The sequence below is a fragment of the Phragmites australis genome, chromosome 10 (genome assembly GCF_958298935.1).
Source record: "Phragmites australis chromosome 10, lpPhrAust1.1, whole genome shotgun sequence".
Lineage (NCBI taxonomy): Eukaryota > Viridiplantae > Streptophyta > Magnoliopsida > Poales > Poaceae > Phragmites > Phragmites australis.
Window position 1 is genome coordinate 28,893,844 of NC_084930.1, and position 9,913 is coordinate 28,903,756.

The window sequence follows — 9,913 nt, forward strand, 5'->3', positions numbered from 1 at the left end:
TTGCCTTCTCCGAAGTCTTCCTCTGAGTCTTGGTCGTAGTCAGCATCTTTCGGGTTCTCCACGAAGTCCTTCGGTTCTGCAATACGTGATTATGTTCAATCAATGGCCTATACTAGAGAAGAATCAATTAACATCAAATGGAAAAACAAATCATCCCTAATGGATATCAACTATGATAGAAAGATAGATATCGAATTTAGATAAATTTTAGCGAAAGAATCCTCGAAATCGGAGTAAGAACGGAGAAGTTAGGACTCTCGAAAGATTTAATCTAAACTAAATCGAGAAATTATGAAATAGCATTGTTCATGGGGCTCACAAGTGGGACCCACTGAACAATACTGTGGGTCCCACTAAATAGGAACCAGGCAGGGTCCACTGCACAACACTTGAATTGGGTCAATATAGGCTTGGATTTGGGCATGGGCTTGGGCTGCACATTAGTTGGTCCACTAGAGTCAGGCCGCCTGGTGTCACGGGCTACGAAAGCTGGGCCGACCCATTGGGGCATGACTCACGGCTGTTGGGATAGCCTTGTAGGTCGGCAGCGTGTGGGCTGAACCATGACCTATTCGTCTGGGCTATGTAGGTGAAGCCAGGGCCCAGCCACGTGCGCGCGGGCTCGCCGGTGGGGCGGAGCGGTGAAGGGGGAAGCTGCAGCAAGCAAAGGCGGTGGATCTGCACCGGAGAGCTCGTTGGCATTGCGTTAGGGCCACGACTCGGGTCAAAGGTGTTGGGGCCAGTGGTCTACGCGGTTACATGGTTCCATTTTTGGAATCAGTGATGGCAAGCAGCAATCAAAGCGGGTCCAGTCGACGGCTGAAGACGGCCATGGTGGTGACGGCTCGGTCGTTGGTGGGGGAGAGGAAAGGGAAGGGAATTCGATTGGCTGAGGGCTCCTACAGGTGCGGCGTGACACGTGGAGTCTAGCCAGGGGGTTTAGGGGCCGATGGCCTAGCCGTGGCCCGACCAGCGGCGTGCGGCAGAGGCATGGTGGAGTGCGGTCACTGCGGAGAGCTATGCTAGCATCAAGCTAAAGGAAAAAGTAAAGCACGCAAAAGAAGGAGAAGGGTGAGGTGGGTGAGGGGAAGCTCACCGCGTGTTTGTCTGGCCAGAAGGGGTGCTGCTGTAGCGGCTAGACGTGCGTCTGGTTTGGGTGGTGGCCGGAGACAAGAAAGAAGGCAGCGCGAGCTCCAACTTGGTGGGGAAGATGCGCCAATTCAGTCAGGGATGCCATGCTGACTCCTTCCTCACTCCACGTAGCTTGGGGCTCAGCCGAATCGTGTTTGTGCTCGTCGAATTTTTGGTGACGGCGGTGAGTTTTGGGGGAAAAGGAGAAAGAAAGAAAAGGGTGGCCGGGCGCTCCATGGGGAGAGAGAGCAAGAGAGATGGCAAGGGAGTTGTCGACATCTTAATGGCGTCAGAATTGTCAGCGACTAGCAGGAGTGAGCGATGGGTTGTGTTGGTGGAGAGGGGAAGGAGTTGCGAGGCGGTTGTGCTGGGGTGCGCGTGTGGGCTGGCCTGAGCGAGCTAGCTAGAACAGCTATGCATCCCGCATGCGTGAGGAGAGGGAAAAGAGCATGCTGGGCTGGCAGAAGGGCTGCACTGACAGGCTGCACCGTGAGAAAAGAAAGGAGGTAGCCTGAGAGAAAAGAAATGAATTGGGATTTGGTTGGGGTAAATTCAATTAGAGTATTTGAATTTAGATTTGACTTTGGACTTGTCATTAATTCAAATAGGTATATTTGAATTATGATTTGGATTTGGGTTTTGAGATCTAGGAGAGGATTTGAATTCAAAAGACTTGAATTCAATCTAGATTTTAGCTAAAAAAACTAAGAAAATATTTGAATTTGAGAGACATTCAAATTCAAATCTCCACTCAAGGTTCATAAAAGCACATAAACAAAAATGCATATGATCAATTTAATGCAAGGATTAATTTAGAAGTAAATTCAATGCACTTTGAAATATTGTCACATCCTAAAAATAATAAGATGTAATTAAGTATCGCTTAGCCATTATCGTATGTGTTTATGAGTATTCATCTATCAAAAATAAGTTAAACGTGCTTTAAACGTCTTAGAGGTGGTTTAGAGTACCTTGGAGAATCCCTAAACACTTTGGAGAAGGAAAGGAATGGAAGGAGGACGGTGAGGGGAGACTTAGGAAAAATTTCAACAAAAGAACCTCTCTCGCGGTCTGATCGAGATCACACACGGTCTGACTGCTAGTTGGCAGTCCTGTGGGCTCGCCATGTGTGCTTGCCACGGTCTGACCGCCAGCGCACAGAGGCTCGGGTTAAGTTGGCTGATTGCCTCTCTCACTCTCACTATCTCATTTGCTCTCTCTCCTACAGTCTCCACCCAACACTAGAAGAGAGAGGGACTCCCTTATCGTCGTGTTCGAAGGCCGAAGGTCGGAGGAGGGGACTCCCACGAGCTCCCGAAGGGCTTCCCCAAGCGTCTTCCCCCACTTCTCCCTCGCCGAAGGACCGTTCTTTAACCACAAGCTCCCACGCCACCCCAGGAGCCCATCCCCGAAGCAAACCCATCCGCTAGGAAGTTTCCGTATGACATGGTGAGACACCCTCACCATTTTTTCGTTGATTCTGAGCTCGATTCGACCCTCATGACGTTTAGACCCAAGTTTAACCTAGTCTAGATCCCATCCATGGGGTACTCCAAATTTAGCTCAGTGAATGTTGTTAAAATCACTTCAGACGCACTCCACTAGTTCCATAGAACATGTTGATACCCTCCGTGGTCAAAGGCCTCACCGGAAGCCTCGCCAGCGACCCCTCCAAGATGCTGCTGGTAAGGCCTGGCGGTCTGCACAAAATTAGAAAGGAGCTAAACAAAACTTCACATTGTCTCTCAAGAAAAGCTTGGAAATTAACTAATAGATCTTTTCTTGTTTTTAGATATAATCACATCTTTTATGATCAACAATGTCCTTACTTAGAGGCATTGTATGACGTATACTGAGTTGACTTTTACATATGTACTTTATCTTGTGTTTGAATAAAATCCGCTATTTATAAAAAAAGGATCGAGGCATGGAGAAGCTATGATGCCAACGAGACAAGCTGTTAGTTTTATGGGCGCGAGACACGGCCTTCAACTTGTGGCAGCTAGATGCAATTTAGATGGCACATTCTATGCAGATGAAACCAATGGAGCTGCTGGGATGGTTCTGCGTGATGACAACGCCACATTCCATCTGGTGTGATCATTCCCGAATGGAGGCTTTCTACGTGACGCTTTCAATGGAGGTTCTCGCATGTAGGGATGGGCTGCAGTTTGCACTTCAACAAGGAGCTTGTCAGTTGATGAATTTTTTATTTTTTATTTTTCAATATTTACAAAAGTACATTTTAAATACTGTACATCTATATTACCATATCCTGTTGGTTAGGTGACAGTAAAGTGTTGCCATCAGTTGATGAATCTTTTTTATTTTTATTTCTAATATTTGCAAAAGTACATATCTATTATAAAATATTGCACATCTATCAGGCAATATCAAGGTATGTACATACAACGAGTGACACCTTTTAAAAAATAAATAATAAATAAAAAACACTAGTTCTATTGCTCTCAAATTCAAAATACTATCAAAATAGTTATAAAAAATTCTAAAAAATATATACTGTAGAGTATACTATGATCTAGCTCTCACAAAAATAACAAAAAAAATATAATTTGTACAATGAGAAAAAAAAATACAAATTTCATTGTACACAATAAATTTGTCTTTTTTTCTTTCTCATTGTAAAAGTATCAGTTTGAGTTGAAAAGTTTTGAAGAGATAGATTATAGCATCCTCTATGACATGTTTTTTTTCAAAAAAAAAAATTCATAACTATTTCGATAGTGTTTGAATTTTGAGAGCAATGAAACACAATATTTTTTATTTTTAAAGTCATCATTTATTGTAAAGGGTGACATTTTTATTTTTGTTAAAGGTGTCACCTGTTGGAAAGGCAACACCTTCCTGTGATCCTGTCGTTTTTTCAATGAAAAATTATAGGCTAGATGTGCAATATTTTGAAATGACATGTACTTTTGCAAATGTTAAAAAACAAAAAAATCATCAATTGATCATGGAACACATATAGCCAAGTGTTTGGTGGGCCTATGAACACCGAAGGATCCGAGATTTCTCAAGTTCTCGCGGAAATAGAGGAGCTTAATTAACAGGAATTGTGTCAAGTTTAAACTTTGTTTTGTTCATCGTTCTTGTAATACGGTAGCGCATGCTTTGGCACGAGACATGTCTCTTGTACTAGGATAGAGTGACCGGCTCTCTAAAGCACCCTATCCGGTACTTAGATCCGATTTGTTTTTTTTATTCTTAGTATGATTATAACCTAAAAGTAAAATAAATCAATAGCTAAAATTTAAAATTTGATTCTCACAACCTATAATCCACGTTGTACTATAAAATTTTACAAATCATAATATAGTGGGAAAAGTATTACAACCCACAACAAAAATAAACAAGGCCTTAAACACATGAAGCTCGATTGTAACCCTGCTTCTCATTAACTAATGAAGCTCCTGGTCTAAAAAAATAAAAAGTAGACCCGGGCTCAATTGACCCAACAAGTTTTGATAGGTGGCCTAGATCAGCCCATGCTGACTTTCCAATAAAAAATAAAAAAAATCAGCCATTCTCAGGTCCCCAACAGCATTGGAGCAAAACTGAAAATCCCCTAAAAAGAGAAAATTTGAATAATGCGGGTAATGGAAATGACGCTTTCTAAAAACTTACAGAGCCTGTACAAACCTCATCAGCAAATCCCTGAGAGTGACTATTTATAACAAGACCAAATATCTACGGTATAAAATACAAATTAGTTCACATATCATTTCTTCTCGTACTCTTTATCCACTTAATAAAAACCTTTAAAATTCAAATAATTTATCTATTTTTACTATTCATCATCATCGTCTAGCCTTCCGCTATTACCGCCTATAAATATAAGACATATTTTATTAATATAAATAAATAAAGAAATTAAGACAAAAATAAGCGGATAATCTCTTACTACTTTTTGATCCTACATGAAATTTAACTACGACATCGCTCCTGATGTATCTGTTTAATTACGCTCTAATAATATATCCACGTCTCCATATATTTGTACTTCATACTATCACATTTAATATTTATATTTTTTAAATACACGGCTAGATAGCTAGTGGCGACTGAGTTTCAACTTACCCGTCCAATTACTGGCACGGGAGAAAATCTTGAAAAAATAATTCTCCGGCTTCCCCAATCAAAAGTGCAAACAAACATTGGCGCCATCCCACACCACACGTCCACACCCTGTGTGACACCCGGTCCAGGCCCGTCCAATGCCACTGCCGCCGTCCACGGCCGCGACGGCGGCGGCGCAGCAGCAGCTGGAGTCCCTCCTCCCGCGCCTGGCCACGCTCTCCCACTACAAGCAGTTCCACGCGCGCCTCCTCGCCTCGGGCCACCTCCACTCCCACGCCTCCCTCCGCGCCCGCTTCTTCGACCGCCTCGCGCTCTTGTCTCACCCCGCCGCGCTCCCGCACGCGCTCCTTCCCGTCCCCCGCCACCAACGATCTCAACGCCGCGCTGCGGGGCAGCGTCCCCGCACCCGGCGCGCTCCCTCCTCCTCCTGGCCGGCTTCCTCCTCCACGCGCTCGCCCTGCCCCCCCCCCCTCCCCGCCTCGACGCGCTCTCCCTCTCCTTCGCGCTCAAGACCACCGCCCGGTGCTCTGACGCGGTCACCACTGTCCAGATCCACGCACTCCTCATCCACCTCGGTGTTGCCGCTGACGTCCGCCTGATGACCATGCTGGTGGACTCATACGCCCGCGCGGAAGGTGTTTGATGAAATACTCGTGCGGGATGTGGTCACGTGGAACGCGCTGCTGGCCCGGCTGGTGCAGGGGACGGAACCGAACCTCGCGCTCACGCTGTTCTACAGGCTGGCGGGGAGCTTCAGGGAGTTGCCGCCAAGGGAGCAGCCAAACGAGGTGACCATGTCGCGGCGCTTTCTGCTTGTGTGCAGATTGGAGCATTACACGATGGGTTGGGTGTGCATGAGTTTTCTCGTACACTGGGCGTGGAAGACAATGTTCGTGTTTGCACTGCGCTTATTGACATGTACTCCAAGTGTGGCTCGCTGAGCCGGGCACTAGAAGTGTTCTATTCCATCAAGCTAGAAGATCGCACACTTGTGTCCTACAATGCCACAATACATGCGCTTTTGATGCACGGGCACGCTTCTGGTGCCCTGAGATTGTTTGATGAAATGCCAGCATGGATTGAGCCGGACAAAGCAACTTACCTTACTGTATTGTGTGGGTGCAACCATGCTGGGCTTGTTGATGATGGGTGCAGGGTTTCCAGTGCCATGCGGGCTCCTCCGAATGTGAAGCACTATGGCACCATTGTGGACCTCCTTGGTCGTGTAGGCTGCCTTGCTGAGGCATATGATACAGTTATGTCTATGCCATTTCCAGCAGATATTGTCCTCTGGCAGACACTTCTTGGTGCTGCCAAAATGCATGGGGATGTTGAGCTCACAGAGTTGGCTGCGACGAAGCTTGCTGAACTTGGTTCCAACATTGATGGTGACTATGTGCTCCTCCCCAATGTATATGCATCCAAGGCCCGGTGGTCAGATATTGATCGAGTTCGTGACACCATGCGAATCAATGATGTGAGGAAAGTCCCTAGCTTCAGCTACACAGAAATAGATGGTGTAATGCATAAGTATATTAATGGTGATAAATAGCACCCGAGGTTGCAGGAGGTATACAGAGCACTAGATGACATTCGGTCAAGAATTAGTGAGCTGGGATATGAGCCGGAACGAACAATGTGCTACATTACATTGGGGAGGAGGAGAAGCAGTATGCATTGTGCTACCATAGCGAGAAGCTGGCCATAGTATTTGGGTTGTTTGCTACGCCACCTGGGGAGACCATTCGAGTGATCAAGAATCTCCGGATATGTGGGCATTGTCATGTGGTGGCAAAACTTATCTCTAAAGCCTACGGCCGAGTGATCATCATTCGGGACAGGGCAAGATTCCACTGATTTGAAGATGGACAGTGTTCCTGCAGGGATTACTGGTAAAATGCTGGCACGCTGGGTCATTTGGAGGCCTATTAAATATGGCATGAGCTCCTGGATGTGAGATCAAGTGAGTTGACTGCATTTCTAGTCCAATATGTGGATGAAAATGGATAACATGCCAAGCTCTTGACCACAATGTTACTGTTCAGGCACACCCCATCAAAAGGTTTCTAGAAGAAGTAAGGCTTTCTTACTTGCACAAACTCCTGGGTTTGCATGTCAATTTGAGAAGCGTCTTGGAAGCGGAACCCAAAAATTTGTGCACCGCACAAGCTTGGAATAGAAGTTATCCAATGACTGCTACCTACAATTACCCACATGACCACATCCCTACAAGGTGTGTGATAATGGAACACTACTGGATATTGCACATTTGCAACTAGAATTACTGCATTACTCAAGTATGGAACTGGAAAGAATGTTGAGGTGTGTGCAGAGAAGGCTCTTACTATTTTTCCATCAAAGAAGTTAGCAAAATTTTTCATATTTGTCGAGCAAAGTTTTTCGTTACACTATTTTTCCCAACTGTACTGGGCTATCAACTTACCATGAAAATTTTACTCATGGATTGATCTTTTTATTAGTATCCATTGGCTTCATTTGAGCTTCAAATGTCTGAATTCTGGGTCTGCAAAAATAAGATGCACCTTTATACTCTTGATGCCTTTTTCTAGAACACTTGATCTTGTAAGCCTATGGTACTGGAAAGAATGTTGAGGATGGCGATCCAGATGCTGCACATTTATTAGATTATGTGACTAAACCGACCGGTAAGACAGACGAGGGAGAACAAGTCCCTTCTTTAATTGAACAGATAGAGTGTGATGATCTTGCGATAGACGAAGCTCATGAGCATGACATGTCGGATGATAAGAACAATGTTCATATTCCCATGAACTGGAACTATCCCAACTTTAACAACCTTGTGGTGAATGAGAGGAATCAGGTGCCCTGGGAGTCATACACAGAATGAGATGATCGAGGGTACTAAGTATTCTAGCGGTCTGGCCATGAAGGGTGTTGTGACTCAAGGAACACTAGACCTTTTTGCAACGGCTACTAACAGATGGCAGACAACACGTGAAGAAAAGTAGTCTCATCAGATTGTTCGGTGATGACAAAGACGTATGCACCGGATCATCCGGTGTTCATAAAAAATATGAGTGGTTGGGTAACGGCTAGATTTGGACATCTAGCCTATATATATCCCCTCACTTGACTTCTTACATCTCTCTTGCAACCTAGAAGTATTCATACATAGTTGGTGTCATTTAGAAGTAAGGGAGAGCACTTGAGGTGATTTAATGCCTGTCAATCCGGAGATGTAGAAGTGGCAATCACTAGTGAGCACTTGAGTCTTGGTGACTTAAGGAGGAGCGACATCCTTGTGTGGATGCTCCAACGAGGATTAGTGGAGAGTGCTAACTCTTCGATACCTCGGGAAAAACTCGGTGTCCCCTTGTTACATTCCGTATTTTGCTTCTAGCATTTCCTTCATGCACGTTTCAATCCCGCACTTTACTTATGTTCTATATGCTTGGATGTTCGTACTTACCATTCTAACTTGCTAGGTCGTCTAGTTGTTTTTATTCATTCTAGGCTAAGATTGCTCTTTGTTCTAAAATTCGGTAGTTGGTTTAAGTTTTAATTAGTGCTCTATTCACCCCCTCTAGGGCTTTTAGCTCCTTTCAATTTTGCCTCCCGCCGTTAGGTAATAACTTTCGGCCATGTTACTAAAAAAACAAGTAAGATTTATCATTTAACATTTTGGTCTTTCTTGCCACTACTGCCACCAATATATAACTTTTTACAGTGGTTGGATACTGAGTAGTTGGACTTCCTCTTTCACACTCAACACCGCGCTACTTGGAGACGTTTCTATGAGATGAAAACCGACGAGAGGAGGGATGCTACGTCTAAGTGCATTCAGGAGGAGCAGTAGAAGATGAGGGAGGAGCATAATTGTATGATGACAGAGGCCCGTGAGGCGGAGAGGGAGAGGAAGCGTGAGAGGGCATGTCAGGCGCGTGAGGCAGGATTGGAAGCGATGAGGAAGAAAAATTACCTATGTTGCACTCAGTAGACCAAATGTTGTAATCATGTTGTTTACATTCTTTAAGACATGCTAGGTTTAGACGCGGTACTTGTTTAGGTTAGAATGATCGTGTACCATATATGTTGCCATGTATGTCGCAATTCCCATTAAAATCACCGTGTTTAACTTTCTGGTTCCATCAAAACCGGGTATTCAAAATATCGTACAAACATCTAATGATACTGGACGAATCGACAACAAAAAATATGGTAGCATACGGACATCTATTCTGCTACAAAAACAATTGAATTTGGGAACAACAAGATATCTCTCGTTCTTTGAGCAACACCTTGTCGTCCAACCACTGAGCAAGACCAAGGTCACCGAGCAACACTAAGATCTCGCCTGCTGAATAAGCGACACGTGCCGCATCACCACTATTTTTTTAATTCTGATCGGAGAGACCCATAAGATATCATCCTGTTTATAGGATGGTACCTTGTTCTTGTCTGACGAACATATGATAATAGCTTATTATTGTAAAATTTGAAATGGATGTGTAATTTTGTATATATATATCCCCTCTCGGAGGCCCAGTCCCACCAACTCCGGCCCAATCTGCAAGCACTGACGCGAGAGAGAACGCGAACGCCCGAACGCAAAGCCGCAACAAGCGAAGTTGGCGAGCCGTGCATCCACCATGGTCTGGCCTCTCTAAAGACGTCCAAATGGGCCGTGCCTACTAGGCCGGCC

At 44.8% G+C, this 9,913-nt stretch overlaps 1 pseudogene; it reads left to right on the forward strand.

The window, feature by feature from the left end:
- Positions 1 to 5,322: 5,322 nt before the first annotated feature.
- LOC133930592 (pentatricopeptide repeat-containing protein OGR1, mitochondrial-like) lies at positions 5,323 to 7,820 on the forward strand (annotated as a pseudogene).
- The last annotated feature ends 2,093 nt before the right edge of the window (positions 7,821 to 9,913 follow it).